At 42.7% G+C, this 18,422-nt stretch overlaps 1 protein-coding gene across 13 annotated transcripts in view; it reads left to right on the plus strand.

Annotated features, from left to right (window-relative positions):
- TRIM13 (tripartite motif containing 13) overlaps positions 1-18,422 on the plus strand; it is a 275,480-nt gene that overhangs the window by 180,375 nt on the left and 76,683 nt on the right. The gene's annotated exons all lie outside the window — the stretch shown is intronic.

An 18,422-nucleotide genomic window follows, 5' to 3' on the forward strand; every position in this document is an offset into this window, starting at 1 on the left:
CAAATGAATAGACTTATTAATACGTTTCAATATGTCTCCCATTGAAAATAATGGAGAATAGTTAGACCTATTTTTTTGGGGTGATGGTGGCAGGAAGCGGGGTTGAACAAAAAAGCATGGTCAGTTACGGCTTTTGTTTGTGTCCCCCCTCCTCCAATCTAAAGTCATAGTGTAATAAAACATTTTTTTTAATATATATATATATATATATATATATATATATATACACACACACGCGCACACGCACACACACACGCACACGTTGCCATTTTAATATATGGGTATGCTGCCATATAGGTCTGAGTTTAGTTGTAATTTAGGACATGCATTGTGTGAATGGGAATCTATTCTGCAAGTATATGCAGCACTAGGCAGAACACTGATCCATAATTCTGGTGTTTTTACAGATCCTGTAGCATCCATTTGTCATTACTATTGAATCCATATTGCTAATCTGCAATGCTGATGGGTCTTGTTCTAGGGAGAAAACAGTAAGCAAATAACATGGCAACATTTAAATTATGGGTTGAACACTGACATGCATGCATATGTATTCTGACAGATATCTATAGATTTTAAACGGGGTGGGGGGGTCCTTTTAAATTTTTATAGTCCATACGTTAGCCTTGTACAAAAAAAAGAGGTTACTCACTGACCACTGCATTGGTGACGTAGCTGTAGCAGTGACGTCATGTCTACAGGACATGACCGCTGCAGTCATCTACCGCCGCATCACTACTGAGCGCTGTAATTGCCTGCAGCAGTTCCAAGATACTGCTGGGCTGCCATAGTAGAGAAGGGGCTAACAAAACCCAGCTCTGCCATGCACATAGGCATGTACACCAAAGCTTATAATGGCTAGCACTGCAGGATTATTATATACATATAGATCTATTCCCCATACACTCATAATAGACATTATGCATGTTTTTTACCGACTTTATTATAATAAATATTAGTGTGTAGATATGCACGCACATGTATAGCTATAACATTTATTTTGCCTAAAGTTAAATCAACAAAAAATAGTTTGTTCTAAATTAACAACTAATAATGATACATAATAATCTATTAAGTAACATTAATAACACAGCTGTAATTGCCTTTGATTGAATTGAAATGTTTACCTTCATAATAAACGGTGTATAGATAAAATATACCCAAACTGTAGTTTTTCTTCTTTCCAAATTTGAGACCAAGTGATTAAGGGTATATGCACACGTTGCGGATTTGCCTGTGGAATTTTCTGTGCGGATTCTGCATCTCTTGGATTTTGTGCGTTTTTGTTGCGGATTATGTGTTTTTACCCCTGCAGATTTCTATTATGGAATGGGTGCAGAAACGCTGCAGATCCGCACAAAGAATTTACATGCTCCTACTTTTAATCCGCTGCGTTTTCCTTGTGGACTTTTCCGCACCATTAGCACGGCATTTTTTTTTCTTTTGCCATTGATTTACAATGTACTGTAAATCACTTGCGGATCTGCAGTGTTTCTTTGCAGAAAAAATCGCTGCAGGTCCGCAGGAAATCTGCAGTATGTGCACATAGCTTAACAAGAGTTGTCTAACTCCAAACTGAGATAGATAAGAACTATTTGCTTCGCAAAACAAAGCTCCGTGTACCGACAAATTAAGATATGTGGTTTTGAATGAAAGTAGGCAAATTATTTAGTAACAATTTTTTATTAATAGATCAACTTTCTATTTTGATCATATATTGAAGAATCTTTATGCTGCAAAATTAACCCACTCCCTTCAACACACATACACACTTTTTTTTTTTTTTTTTGTACCCCAAAATTAAATAGAACGATTAGTAAAGGGAACCTGTCAACAGGATTGTGCACAGTAACCTTCAGACAGTGTCAGGTCAGCGCCGTTATACTGATTAGGCTGAAGTCACACACAATGTATAAAAAAAATCTGTCCGATTTTTTTTTATTTATTTATTTTTTTTTTTTGTCTTCTGAGAATCCAACAAATGTTCTCCGTATAGTGATCCATATCTCATCCGTGTGCTATGCCAGGATGTTTTTTTTTTTTTTTCTCATCCGTATGTTGAGATTTTCTCACACACTTGCAAAATGAGCAAATAATGGCTGAGCCTTTCCTGTCACCTGCCCAATGCCTGAGAATTTCTCGCAAGTCACATGCATGGTCCGTGTGCTGTGCGATTGATTTTTTATTTTTTTTCCTCACACCCATAGACTTGCATTGGTGTTTCTCAGCTGAGATACGCAGACAATCGCAGCATGCTGTGATTTCACTCGCATGCGTAATACGGACGAGAAAAAAAACGGATGATGGGAGCTGCCCCATAGATTAACATTGGTCCGAGTTCTATGCGATTTTTTTTATCGCATAGCACTCGTCCGTATTACAGACTAGTGTGACTCCGGCCTTACAGTGATACCTGGATGATATGTCTTATGGTTGTTGTGTAATCTGTATTTGTAGTTTTCAATTAATGACAGTCTCGTGCTGTGGGGGGAAAAATTTGCAGCGGCACCTGTGCTGTAACATCTGTTACCGGTAGAGGCTACTGCACAAGTGGCGCTGCTGTTTTGCTGCAGCAAAATAATTTTTTCTTTAACAAAACGGCGCCGGCACTTGCGCAGTAGCATCCATCAGTAAAAGATGGATAATACTGCATCGGTGCCATTTTGCTGGATGTAATTTTTTTTTTTTCTAAGCCTCACAGTAGACACAATATTATAGGCATTTTCAACAATATTGCATATCAAGAATATTAACAATCGTAATATCAACACTATTCTATGCACTATATTTAAATTGGGGGCAGGTCACTGAAGGATCCGTGACCTGTCATAAACCCATACAGATGAATATGTAAGCTGAGCACCACATAAAGACCCCTCCCCCCACAGGCCGCCCCAGAGCACAAGACTCTCATTAACTGAAAACGGCAAATACAGATTACACAACAACCACAAGACGGATTTCAGCACCCAGTTATCATTTTAATCCGTGTAGCGGTGCCATCATGACACAGTATGTAGTTTATGGAGCACAGTCCAGCTGACAGGTTCACTTTAAATGTACTGCAAAAGTGATGTCTCTTAAAGGGAACCTGTTGCCCCGTTTTTTCAATATGAGATAAAAATATGGTTCAATAGGACCTGAGCTCAGCTTTACATCAGTACCTTTCATATCCCCCAATTCCCCACCTTTGCTGCGAAAATATCTTAGTAAACTCTCCGTTTTCGTATGTCAATCACCCCGGTCCAGTCCAGTGGGCGGGGCCTTATCGCTGTCTCCCCCAAAATCCTCCCTCGCTCCTCGGCGTGTCGGACGTAACTAGATCTGTGAATAGCACAGATCACGGTCAGTTTCTGCGGTTGCTCATTGAATTAGCATCTCCCGCGTGCGCAGTATGCATTGACTAACTCTGAGCAAAGCATGAAATCATTATTGCGCATGCGCCGGCTTTTGACCCTATGCTCTGTGCCAATAATGAGTTGAATGCTTTGCCCACTGTTGGGCAAAACATACTGCGCACGCTCGAGACGCCACTTGAATGCGCAGGCGCAGAAAACTACGCCAGCGCAGGAAAGAAGATTCGTAGAGCAAAGCCGGTGGTGGGGAGAATCGGCGATTAGGCCCGCCTATTGGACCGGACTGGGGTGATTGACATACGAAAACGGAGAGATTACTAAGGTAATTTCTCAGCAAAGGTGGGGAATCGGGGGATATGAAAGGTACTGATGTAAAGCAGAGCTCAGGCCCTATTGAACCATATTTTTTTTCTCATATCGAAAAAAACGGGGTGACAGGTTGTCTTTAAACAATCACAATACTTTCTACAGCACCACCATACTCCGCAGCACTTTGCTAATTAGAGGGGACTGACAATGTCAGACATTACACAGCAATACGTTGTTACACAGTTCAAGTAAGAGGAGTGCTGGCCCCGCTCACAAGATTATAATCTAAAATGCAGATATGCTAAAAAAAAAAAAAAAAAAAAAAAATGTTTTAGTGCCAAATTAGGCTGCTTACTTAAATGAAAGCTATTGTCAGAAAATGACCTATTTTAAATCTGTGATTTCTGCAAAAAGAAAAAAAATCTGTATTGAAAAGAGAAATTTAAAATCTTGCAATTCCCAGTCTGGTCACTTGTACTTTTTTTTTTTTTTTTTCTTCCCCCTCTTTTGTCTTAAATCCTGTTTCAGGAAACAAGTGAGTACATTAGTCACAATGAATACATTCTGCACATGCTCAGAAACAAGGTCAAAGTTAATTGAAAAGCGAAGGTGATTAAGGTCAGCTGTGATGATGTGAGGAGTTTGTATGTTCTCCTCGTGTTTGTGTGGGTTTCCTCTGGGTTCTCCGGTTTCATCCCACATTCCAAAGACCATAGTGATAGGGAAATTAGATTGTGAGCCCTTTCGGGGACAGTGGTCATGATGTGTGCGAACTGTAAAGCGCTGTGGAATGTTAGCGCTATATAAAAATTATTAATAAAGATGTCGCCTATTGAGATTGGTGGATCTTTTGTTTCCAGCTATTTAGAGGCGTTGCCTGTGGTTTGAACCCGCTTAACGACCTTTGACGTTTATATATGTCAAAGGGCATGTCCGCACACACCATGTGGGCTCTGGCGTTGAGCATGTTTCCCATCATATGTCACCTGGTTTCATCAGCTGATGTGCCCCTAACAGCCGCGGGTGGATTTGCGATGCGCCCGCGACTGTTAACATGTTAAATGCGGCTGCCAAACTGACAGTGTGACACGCTTTCAGCACTAGCATGCTAAATGCCAAACACTGCACATCAGCGCCTGTATCACATGACCACAGGTCGTGGATGGGTTGGCATGGCAACCAGAGGTCTGCAGGAGACCACTTTGGTTGCCATTTCCGGATCGCTAGAAGCGCTGTGGCCGGCGCTCAGAGCAGATGATCATTTTAGCTACACATAGAGCTGAAGTGCTGTTATGTGTAGCACAGGCGAACAGATGATCTCAACTTCTAGTCTCCCATTGAGAGTATTGAAGCAAGTGAAAAGTTGAAAAAAAAAGTTTAAACCACCTCCATTCAAGATAATAAAAAGTGGAATTGCACCTTTTTTTTTTTTTTTTTTTTTTTTTTTTTTTTGCAATTTCACGGCACTTTGATTTTTTTTTCTCTTATTTTCCAGTACACTTTATGGTAAAAACAATGGTGTATTTCAAAATTACAACTCTTACCGCAACAAACAAGCCCTCACATGGCGATTATTAACAGGAAAAAAAAAATGGTGAAGACGCATACACAACGTGTGCACATAGCCTTAAATTCTGGCAACAACTGCCTCGACGGATCCGTCAAAAAATGGATCCAGTGCTTCAGTCTTTTTACAATCTGCACAGGATCCGTCTTTTCAACATTTTGACGGATTGTGACTGATTGTAAAAAACAGAAGTGTGAAAGAGGCCTAACATGTATGTATTTTTTTTTAAATTCGTTTATTAGTTCAGAATAAACAAACATTGCACACATTTGCAATTATCGTCATTAATTATACCGTGAAATACAAATAGTTGCAAAACATCATCATATTAGAAGTTACAAAGATAATGGAATGTGCATGGTAAATCAATACCTATTATACAACTTTAACAACTTTAACCATTAACAGTAAGTCGCCGAAAGAAAAACAGATTTGAATCCTGCTCTATGAGCAATGCCCCCGAAAACCACAAGCCCACCTTTCTATGTAGATGTCTAGTCAGTGACAGCAAGGGAATTTGATGTGGTGTTTGCAGCTTTTTCCCTTAGGGCTCATTTTCCACTTGCGAGAAAAACGGACAAGTGCAATCTGATAAAAAATCGGATTGCACTCGGACCAATGTTATTCAATAGGTGACATCTCATTTGTGATTTATTTATTTATTTATTTATTTTTCTCAGCCGAAGTCTGACTGAGAAAAAAATCGCAGCATGCTGCGATTTCAGACAAGATTCGCAAGTCAATGGGTGCGAGAAAGAAAATGCATTGCATACGGATGTAAAACGGATGGTGCGATTAAAAAATCGCATTGAACTCGCATGACAATCGCATATTTTTCATCCCTTTTTTTCGGTCCAGCATTGCAGTAGCCTAGGTATCCATGGTTACGACTAGGGTTGAGCGACCTTGACCTTTTTAGGGTCGAGTCATGTTTCACGAAACCCGATTGTTGGAAAAGTCGAGTCGGGCAAAATCGGCCGATTACTGCGCAAAGTCGAGGATCGGCCGGAACACGAAACCCTATGCACGTCAATGGGGATATGGCCGACCCCACACAGGGGTCGGGTTTCATGAGACGCCGACTTTACCAAAAGTCGGCGACTTATGAAAATGAACGATCCGTTTCGCTCAACCCTAGTTACGACCACTCGTATAGTGACAGCTAGTTGCTAGTGGTTACCACTGATACCTAAGCTACTACAGTGTCCTGCAAATAGGGTAAGCGACATAGCGAATCAGAAGAACTATACTAATTTCTAAACGGATGTATTTGCTAATATTACACCTGCTACATATTAGGATAGGAGCTTGGAGATGGGAATACCCCTTTAAATGGGATTCTGGAAATATGCAGGTAAAATATGCAAATACATTTTAGTGCATTTCCATAGTGAAAACTTTAAAAGTGCATGGGTGCAGCACATTTACTTTTATTAATAACATTATAGCAAAGCTAAGTAAGTGTCCACAACCAAGGAGTTGTTTAACCCCGCTGAACACAGGAAGATGCTCCCGGAGACCATCTGACAGTGAGACGCTGCCAGGGACCGCGCCGAGAGCAGGTGAGTATATCGGGGAGGTGAGCATTGCGCGATAGTCACCTTCATCGTTCCATCGCTGCGCGCTGCTATGTCTTCCGTCCTCTGGCTGTTACTGTACAGGTCAGAGGGCGCGATGACGCGATTAGTGTGCGCCGCCCTCTGCCTGAACAGTCAGTGCGGAGGATGGAAGACAGAGCAGCGCGATGGAACGAGGAAGGTGACTATCGCAAGTGCCGGGGGCCTGAGCGAAGAGAGGTGAGTATGTGATTTTTTTAAATATATTTTAATCGCAGCAACAGCAAATGGGGAAAATGTATGGAGCATCTTATGGGGCATATATGAGGAGCATCTTATGGGGCATATATGAGGAGCATCTTATGGGGCATATATGAGGAGCATCTTATGGGGCATATATGAGGAGCATCTTATGGGGCATATATGAGGAGCATCTTATGGGGCATATATGAGGAGCATCTTATGGGGCATATATGAGGAGCATCTTATGGGGCATATATGAGGAGCATCTTATGGGGCATATATGAGGAGCATCTTATGGGGCATATATGAGGAGCATCTTATGGGGCATATATGAGGAGCATCTTATGGGGCATATATGAGGAGCATCTTATGGGGCATATATGAGGAGCATCTTATGGGGCATATATGAGGAGCATCTTATGGGGCATATATGAGGAGCATCTTATGGGGCATATATGAGGAGCATCTTATGGGGCATATATGAGGAGCATCTTATGGGGCATATATGAGGAGCATCTTATGGGGCATATATGAGGAGCATCTTATGGGGCATATATGAGGAGCATCTTATGGGGCATATATGAGGAGCATCTTATGGGGCATATATGAGGAGCATCTTATGGGGCATATATGAGGAGCATCTTATGGGGCATATATGAGGAGCATCTTATGGGGCATATATGAGGAGCATCTTATGGGGCATATATGAGGAGCATCTTATGGGGCATATATGAGGAGCATCTTATGGGGCATATATGAGGAGCATCTTATGGGGCATATATGAGGAGCATCTTATGGGGCATATATGAGGAGCATCTTATGGGGCATATATGAGGAGCATCTTATGGGGCATATATGAGGAGCATCTTATGGGGCATATATGAGGAGCATCTTATGGGGCATATATGAGGAGCATCTTATGGGGCATATATGAGGAGCATCTTATGGGGCATATATGAGGAGCATCTTATGGGGCATATATGAGGAGCATCTTATGGGGCATATATGAGGAGCATCTTATGGGGCATATATGAGGAGCATCTTATGGGGCATATATGAGGAGCATCTTATGGGGCATATATGAGGAGCATCTTATGGGGCATATATGAGGAGCATCTTATGGGGCATATATGAGGAGCATCTTATGGGGCATATATGAGGAGCATCTTATGGGGCATATATGAGGAGCATCTTATGGGGCATATATGAGGAGCATCTTATGGGGCATATATGAGGAGCATCTTATGGGGCATATATGAGGAGCATCTTATGGGGCATATATGAGGAGCATCTTATGGGGCATATATGAGGAGCATCTTATGGGGCATATATGAGGAGCATCTTATGGGGCATATATGAGGAGCATCTTATGGGGCATATATGAGGAGCATCTTATGGGGCATATATGAGGAGCATCTTATGGGGCATATATGAGGAGCATCTTATGGGGCATATATGAGGAGCATCTTATGGGGCATATATGAGGAGCATCTTATGGGGCATATATGAGGAGCATCTTATGGGGCATATATGAGGAGCATCTTATGGGGCATATATGAGGAGCATCTTATGGGGCATATATGAGGAGCATCTTATGGGGCATATATGAGGAGCATCTTATGGGGCATATATGAGGAGCATCTTATGGGGCATATATGAGGAGCATCTTATGGGGCATATATGAGGAGCATCTTATGGGGCATATATGAGGAGCATCTTATGGGGCATATATGAGGAGCATCTTATGGGGCATATATGAGGAGCATCTTATGGGGCCATCAACCTTTATGCAGCATTGTATGGGGCAAATGTTTCTATGGAGCATCTTATGCGGCCATTATTAACCTTTGTGCAGCATTATATGGGGTATACTTTAATATGGAGCATCTTATGGGGCCCATCATGAACTGTATGGAACATTATATAGGGCTCCTGATTCAATATGGATATTCAAAAACACTTAACCTACTGATGTCTCAATTTTACTTTTATTGTTATCTATTTTTATTTTTGACATTAACCGGTAGCTGCTGCATTTCCCACCCTAGGCTTAAACTCGAGTCAATAAGTTTTCCCAGTTTTTTGTGGCAAAATTATGGGGGTCGGCTTATACTCGGGTCTGCTTATACTCGAGTATATACGGTAAGTAAAAGGTTTAAAAAATTTTTATATATATATATATATATATATATATATATATATATATATATATATATATATATATATATATATATATATATATATATATATATATATATATATAATTTTTTATTTTTATTTTTTTTTGAATCGCCCTTCTCCCCAGTTAATAATAAAGAAATGTAAGGCGTTCACATGTTTGGTACCCCCCTGTGTCCAGAAAATAAGATCTATCAATATATACAGCAATTACCATGAGGGATAATTAATTTTAAAGATTAAAAAATGAGACGATTGCTGTTCGGTAACAATTCACTTCCTCCACCCTAAAAATAACATTGTATTAAAGTGCTGTGTATATACCTCAAATTGGAATGAATAAAACATTCAGCTCTAAAAAAAAAAAAAAAAAATCCTAACACAGCTCAATTGCTTGAAAAATAAAATGATACAGGTCTCTGGGAAAATGGCAACACAAAGAGGGAAAAAAAAAGTTATGATACAAAAATTTTTTTTTTCTCTAAGTGAATTTTAAAAATGTTCAAGTTTTGCTGTGATTGTACTGACCTGAAGAATCATGTTGCCAGGTAATTTAGCATACAATGAATACTGTAAAAAGAAAACCTAAAGTGGAATTGCATTTTTCTCTGATCGCCCATGACGGCACCACGGAGAGAGGGGATCCGCCCACCAAGGACAGGAAACCTACGGATAAAAAAGGCGGTACCACCCTCCTGCATCAGTTGGTTTCCTGTCCTTGATGGGAGACCTACGGACTTACCAGTCGACGTTGGAATTCCGGGGCCAACCAGTCCGATTCAAGGCAGCTGGGGTCCCTCTGCCTCGGCTAGGGTGGTGACCCGAAGCGCCACCGCTGGGAGCCAGGGGCAACAGGGTGTGCGGGGGAGGTGATAAGGAATCGCGGTCACCTCCCCTAGGTAAGATGCAGCAGCAACAACATCCAGGGGGGTCCCTCTGTGGTTGTGGGAGGTGCAGCGCGACCCTCCCTGAGTAAGCATGAGACTGCACGCTGCACCGCCATCGGGCGTGCAGAGGACGCGCTACAAGGGCTGCATAGGACCGGGGGCGCCGGTCAGCAGCGCCATAACTGCTTCCTGGGCGCCATCTTGGAAATCGGCGCATGCCCGGGATCCAGGCTGGTCCCGCGAGAACGCGGACTGCGGATGACGCTCAAGCACGGCCTGCGCAGGCGCCGGCGGGGCGCCGCTCACTAGAGCGATCTGCGCAGGCGCCGGAAAGCGCCGCTCGAGCGCTGAGCGCGGTCAGCGCAGGCGCCGACGGGGCGCTGCTTGGAGGAGCGATCTGCGCAGGCGCCGGCGGTGAGCGCCGAGCTAATTGCTTGGGAGTTCGGCGCTCCTCCCCGCGGGCTGCGTGAAGCGGCGGGAGAATTTAAATACGGAGATGCACATCCTCCCAGTGGCTCTGCTGTAATAAGCAAAAGAGCCTCATGAGCAGTAGTGCCGCAGCGTCAGCTCAGCATCCGCAGACCAGCAGCAGTATGAGCGACCCGACATCACCTCAGCCCGAGTCACCTCCACCGGTAGCATCGCCGCAGCAGCAGCAGCAGCAGCAAAAAAGGCGACAGCAGAAAGGGCACCAGGACACCAGCAAAGAACGCCAAAGGTCCCTACACAGTAAGGAGTCCAGTACGGCGTCGGGGAAGAAGCCAGAGGCAGACAATCCCCAACTGGTATTTATGGGTCCTGGAGGTGGTAAGTGGATCTTCGTGAATGTCAGAGACAGTAAGATTATTATTTGTCTCTTATAGGGGAGGAAAAGCGTATGTAAAACTAAGCACAAAAGTTGCGCCATCTGTAGAGAGGATCTTCCACCTACATGGGATAAGAGACTATGCAATACTTGCATTCAGCAAACCTTATCCGAAAACCTTCCTGGGTTTGCAACAGACCTTAAGAGCCTGATTAAAGATCAAGTAGAGGACACCTTCAGATCACTAAAAAGTGGGAAAAGAAGGAAGAAAGCCAGACTCAGGTCCCCATCTCCCGTCTCAGAATCAGGAAGTGATAGTGAGAGTTCGGTGTCCGTTAACTCCTCCACCTCATCTTCATCATCTACTTCTTCCTCAGGGGGACATAACTGTTTCCCTCTAGAGGATACTGATGGCCTCATAAAAGCCGTGAGAAGTACCATGGGTCTGGTAGACTCCCACCCCAAAAAAACGGTACAAGACATAATGTTTGGAGGCCTGGAACAAAAAAAGAGAAGAGCTTTCCCTCTTAACGAAACAATAGCAGCCTTAATTAAAAAAGAATGGAAGAAGCCTATGAAAAAGGCTCTTTTAACACCTAAAAGAAAATACCCCTTCGAGGAAGAATCCTGCTCCTTTTGGGAGAAGGCCCCCAAACTAGACGTAGCGATCGCTAAGGCCTCTAAAAAATTTTCCCTCCCGTTCGAGGACATGGGAGTCCTAAAAGACCCGATGGACAAAAAGGCAGATGCCTTTCTTAAAGGTACCTGGGAGGCAGCGGGAGGAGGCCTGAAGCCGGCGGTAGCGGCAGCATGTACTTCACGCTCCCTGATGATTTGGCTGAACCAACTAGAGGGCCAATTAAAGGGGAAAACTTCTCGGGACTCAATACTGGACACACTACCCGTAATGAGAGGGGCTGCGGCTTTCCTAGCTGATGCCTCGGCCGACTCTATCAGGCTATCCGCCAGAGCAGCAGGGTTTGCTAATGCGGCCAGGCGCGCCCTCTGGCTTAAAAATTGGCCAGGCGACCTGCAGACGAAAACAAAACTGTGTACTATCCCCTGTGAAGGAGAATTTTTGTTTGGTTCCACCCTAGATGACATCTTGGAAAAGGCGGGGGACAAGAAAAAATCCTTCCCCCCTCTGGGTCTCCCCTCTTATAGGAAGCCCTTTCGGAACAAGAGGTTTTTCCGTAGGAACACGGGGAGAAACCAGGGGAAATGGGAAGATAAAAAGAGCAAAAACAAGGGCTTTATCTTTAATAAAAACCTCAATGACAACAAAAAGCCTTCACAATGAAGGTTCGCCCCAGGTGGGGGGGAGGTTATCTCTCTTTCTCCCAGCCTGGGAAAAGATTACCTCAAGTCGATGGATACTAAACATCATAGAGTCGGGACTGAGGTTAACATTCAAAAGGTACCCCCGTCCCTCGTTCAAGATAACACCCACAAGATCCTCGGCAGAAGAGCAGTTGACGCTAGAAAACGAGGTTGTCGGGTTAGTAAAAAAAGGGGTACTCCAGAAAGTTCCCCCTCAGGAAAGAGGGCAAGGCTACTATTCCCCTCTTTTCCTGAGAAAGAAGCCAGATGGTTCCTTCAGGACCATCATCAATTTAAAAAAACTAAACAACTACCTAGAGGTTCAAGCATTCAAGATGGAAACAGTAAAATCATCCATCAAGATGCTATTTCCTCAATGCTTCATGGTGGTCCTGGACCTAAAGGACGCGTATTATCACGTCCCAATATACAAGGACCACCAAAGATTCCTCAGACTGGCAGTCCATATCCAGGGAGTCCTAAGTCACTTCCAGTTCTCAGCCCTACCATTTGGCTTAGCGATCGCCCCGAGAGTTTTCACAAAGTTGGTGGCGGAGGTAATGGCGCACCTCAGGGAAGAAAATACCCTAATCGTACCATATCTGGACGACTTCCTGGTGATAGGCTCTTCCCCGCAGCATTGCAAGAGCCAACTAGACCTAGTGATTCATTCTCTAAAAAATCTAGGTTGGCTAATAAACCTAGAAAAATCCAGACTGGTGCCTTCTCAGGTTCAGGAGTACCTAGGTCTCACTCTAGACTCCAAACAAATGGAATGCCGGCTCCCAGAGAGCAAAATACAAAAAATAAAAAATTTAGCGCTAAGAGTACAATCTCTTCCCTCCATAACACTTCGTCAGGGCATGTCTCTATTAGGCTCTATGACCTCTTGCATCCCGGCGGTCCAGTGGGCCCAACTACATTCAAGAGACCTCCAATGGCAAATACTGTCAGAACAAAACCGCCTAGGAGAACATTTAGACGGGCGGTTAACATTGTCTCCTCGCACCAATCACTCCCTGACTTGGTGGACATTGCAGGAAAATCTTTCCCAGGGAGTCCCATGGGTAATCCCGATCTCGAAGGTCCTAACTACAGACGCAAGCCCCTCAGGGTGGGGGGCTCATCTGGGCGACCTAGTAGCCCAGGGTATCTGGTCTCCGTCCCTTGCAAACAATTCCTCCAATATGAAGGAACTCCTGGCAGTGAAATTTGCCCTTCAGGAATTTTTGGGAGTCCTTCAATCTCACCATGTAAGAGTGATGTCGGACAACCAAGTAGTAGTATCCTACCTAAATCATCAGGGGGGTACCCGTTCCAAAAGCCTAATGGAAGTGACCAGCTCAATCCTTCAGATAGCCGAGAACAGCCTTCTATCCCTGACAAGCCTACACATAAAGGGGGTAGACAATTACAAGGCAGACTTTCTAAGTCGTTCCAGCCTGAAACAGGGGGAATGGGAACTAAACCCAGGGATATTTACTCAGATCACAAAAAAATGGGGGGTTCCCAAAATAGATCTCTTTGCGAGCCATTTAAACAAAAAAGTAGCCTCCTTCTGCTCCCTATCTCCCTTGGGGAACCCAGTAGCTGTGGACGCTTTCCTGATTTCTTGGGGTCACCACCTGGTCTATGCCTTTCCTCCTCTCATCCTGATTCCAGCAGTGCTGAGGAAGATTCGGGAGGACGGGGCACTAGTCATCCTGATTGCCCCGTTCTGGCCGAAGAGGCCTTGGTTCTCATGGATGAGGAAAATGTCAATATCCGACCCGTGGGTATTACCAGACCTCCAGAATCTGTTGTCGCAGGGCCCAGTTTGTCATCCGCAAGTCAAGAACTTGCACTTGACAGCCTGGCTCTTGAGAGGAAGATATTAGAAAACAGAGGGTTCTCTTCAGGCGTAATCTCAACTCTGTTAAAAAGTAGGAAGCCGGTTACAACAAGACAGTACGGCAAAATATGGAAAAAGTTTTTATCTTCTTCAGGGGCAAAAATAGGGAAAGAGATTCCCCTCAATTCCATATTAGAGTTCCTACAAAAAGGTTTGGAGATGGGGTTAGCCACCAGTACCCTGAAAGTTCACGTGGCAGCATTAGGTGCATTATTCAATTTTGACTTAGCTTCAAATAGGTGGGTCTCTAGATTCATCAGAGCAGCCGGAAGATCGAGGCCTCTGCCAGTGAAAGTGGTTCCACAATGGGACTTAAACTTGGTCCTTAAAGCCCTCACTAGTCCACCATTTGAACCATTACACAAAACTTCAATAAAAAACTTGTCTCTCAAAACCGCTCTGTTAGTCGCCCTCACTTCTGCACGTAGGGTCAGCGACTTACAGGCCCTATCGGTTAATGCCCCTTACACACAAATATTAGAGGATAGGGTCATTTTAAAAACAGACCCAGCATATCTCCCGAAAGTGGCTTCAAAATTTCACAGGTCTCAAGAGATATCTCTCCCCTCCTTCTGTCCCAACCCTACAAATAAGGAGGAACAAACATTACATACTCTGGATGTAAGAAGGTGTCTCTTACAATACCTAGAAGCCACTAGAGAGAGTAGGGAGGATTCCTCTCTGTTTGTGTGTTTCCAGGGTCCCCGGAAGGGGAAAAAAGCTTCTAAGGCCACCATAGCAAGATGGATCACGGACGCCATCAGTCTTTCATACTCGGCAAGTGGGATGTCCGTTCCCGGGGAGGTTAAGGCTCACTCGACAAGGGCAGTGGCGACTTCCTGGGCGGAGAAGGCCGGCGCTTCTATAGACCAGATATGTAGAGCTGCTACCTGGTCCTCACCATCTACATTCTATAGGCACTATAGATTGGACCTAATCTCTTCCTCAGATCTTACCTTCGGTAAAAGGGTTCTGGAAGCAGTGGTCCCTCCCTGAATGTACTATCTATGCAATTCTCTCCGTGGTGCCGTCATGGGCGATCAGAGAAAAATATAGTTCTTACCGATAACGGTATTTCTCTGAGCCCATGACGGCACCCGTACATTCCCTCCCTTCACTTATGGGTGTGCACATTTTTAGAGTGCCTTAGTATATTTATAGTCTACTTTTAGTTAAAGTCACGCGGTATCTTATTAGGCTAAACAGTTGAAAATTACAAATGCCTTAAGTAGTCTCCCATCATTCTCTATGTAAACAAACTGATGCAGGAGGGTGGTACCGCCTTTTTTATCCGTAGGTTTCCTGTCCTTGGTGGGCGGATCCCCTCTCTCCGTGGTGCCGTCATGGGCTCAGAGAAATACCGTTATCGGTAAGAACTATATTTTTTTTCCTTTGGTTTTCAGTAAATTGTATAGTGAAATAGATGGTGTCATTGAGAACTACAACTCGTCCCACAAGAAACCTCTCCTCTTACAGCAGTGCCAATAGAAAAAAGTTATGGCTCTTGGAACAAAGGGAGGGAAAAAAATGGTAATAAAAGTGCATTGGCAGCCTGTATGATCTATATTTTTAAAATAGGATTTTGTTTGTTGTGTGAGTTTTTTTTTTTTTTTGTTTTTTTTTTTTGTAAATAAAGAATAAAAAAATCTTGCTAAAAAAAAAAAAATCCAAGCATGTACAAGTCTCAAGACTGTATGGGTCGGTTTAAAAACAAAAAAATAATTTTTGCATATGGGTGACTAGTGAGAAATTCTACCAGTCTCACCCTGAAAAGTGTATGTATGTATGTATATATGTATGTGTGTGTATAAAATATATATATATATATATATATATATATATATATATATATATATATATATATATATATATATATATATAATGTATATTTCTCTCCTATGAACACCAGCTAAACGCTGGCTTTCACAGGAGTATATATTTTCGTATGAAACAAATTGGTGATTTAGGCGCTGAGACTAGTTTTATCTCTCCAAATTAAATCTGTCAGGTACCTTACATTTAGCAGATTTTTTTTAATGGATATTTTTCACCTCATTCCTTGGAAACGAGTAGAAATCCGTATAACCTTTTCTATACTTCTATGTTTAGTTTTCTGCTTTGTGTATGTAGTTTTGCTTTAGTAAATGGTTTATAATTTAGCAGTAATTATGTAGTAGCCCTCATCTCCCCTCTGTAGGTGGATATTACAAGACTGGTCATAATGCAGCATTCGGAATGCTTCAGGTTTTTTTTTTTTTTTGAGATTTGTGACGTTGATAAAACAGAAGCACTTTTGTATACTAGTCTTTGTGTTTTTGCACCACTTCCACATCGTCTGGCAGCCAGATCAACTTGCATACATCTACACCATCATTCTCCCTGCATGTGCCATGATATTTTGCCACACCGGGCCATGGTCTCGCATACTAGAATTGCAGCCATGTCATTCTGCACAAGCCATTGGCTGACACATTTGGGGGAGTTAGCTAGGCCTATATACCCCTTTTCAGTCAAGCTTGATTCAGTATTTAAAGGGATCCTGTCGGCAGCATTGGGCACAGTAATCTACAGACCGTTATACTGATTAAAATGATACCTTGGTTGATGATATTGGTCTTGTGGTTGTTTAATGTTTGTTTGTAGTTTTTAGTTAATGATATGCTCGTGCTCTGGGGCGGCCTTTGGGGGTCTTTATGTGGTGCTCTGCTTACACATTAATCAGTATGGCTTATGAAAGATCACTGATCCCTCGGTTCATTATGCAGGTGGAGGCGATCCAACAAATGATACTGCGCCATCTTGAGACTAGCAAAATGGTGGTGGCGCCCGCACAGTAGCATCTCCCATTCTGAGTTATGCTATTGTGCAGATGCAGCCGGTGCCAGCTTTGAGGATGACCTTTTATTTATTTTTCAAAAGAAATTTTGGACTGAATATTATAGATCCGATCACGCTATAGTGCAGGCGCCTGCATGATGAATGTAATTTTTTTTAAACAATATATACAGTATGTAAAATAGGGGGCAGGTCAGTGACCTGTCAGAAGCCATACTGATGCATATGTAATCAGAGCACCACATATAGCCCCGCAGCACAAGAATCTCATTAACAGAAAACTACAAATAAAGATTAACCCCTTAGTGATGGACAATTTAAAAAAAAAAAAAAAAAAATCTGACCAGTCACTTAGTGCTAATAACTCTGAACGCTTCAACATATCCCATTGATTTTGAGATTGTTTTTTTTTTTTCAAGCGACACAAACTACTTTATGATGAATGCAAAAGGTATCAACCTAAATTTACTATTTCTAAAAATATCAGAAATTTGACAAATTGTAAAAAAAAAAAATTGCAATTTTCGTACTTTGACTCTCCCTTTAATCCAGATAGTCATACCACACAAAAACATTAATAAATAACATTTCCCTCATGTCGGCTTTACATCAGCACGATTTGTAGAATGTTACTTTATTTTGTTAGCATTTTAGAAGGTTTAAAATTGCAGCAGTAATTTTTCATTTTTTCAAGAAAATTACCAAAATGTATTTAAGGACCTGTTCAGTTTTCAAGTGACTTTTGGGTTTTTTCCAATGTATAGGACCCCCAAAGTGTTACAATTTTTAAATCCACACCCCTCAACGTATTCAAAATTGGTTTCGGGTATTTCATTAACCCTTCAGGTGCTTTTCAGGAATTAATGCAAAGTGGCATGACAGGAATGAAAAAGTGTATTTTCACCACCTAAATTTTGATAACTTCTGAACAGGCCGCTATAGCTGGCAGACTCTAAGGCCATTATTTGGTCATGGCAAACATCAGGACCACACAATCAATATCTCAAGGTGCCAATGGGGTTAAAGAGGAAGCTCCCACACTCTGTTAGCCATCTATGCCTTAGTCACTACTTAGAGCAGCATTTAAGGGGTCTAACAACCATAATCGGTGTCAACATTGATCATGGCTGATGCAGCACGTTGTCCGCTATAGTGTACATCTAACAGCTACAGGATTGTCACCCGTCAGGGGATGTTAGTCTTTTATTGCAGGTCAGTAAAAAAAAGTATTGGTATTCACCAAGGGGTTAACAACAATCACAAGACTGATTTCAACCAAGGTATCATTTTAATTAGTATTACGACCTGACACTGTCCGTAGATTACTGTGCACAATCCTGCTGACAAATTCACTTTAAAAGCACTCCAACATCTCTGCCGTGCCGTACGGAGCCTGCTGCAATGACAGCAAGGGGAATTATGATTGAGATATATAGATCTATATAGAGATATATATAGATAGAGATATATAGATA

This window comes from Ranitomeya variabilis, chromosome 3, assembly GCF_051348905.1.
Source record: "Ranitomeya variabilis isolate aRanVar5 chromosome 3, aRanVar5.hap1, whole genome shotgun sequence".
Taxonomy (NCBI): Eukaryota; Metazoa; Chordata; class Amphibia; order Anura; family Dendrobatidae; genus Ranitomeya; species Ranitomeya variabilis.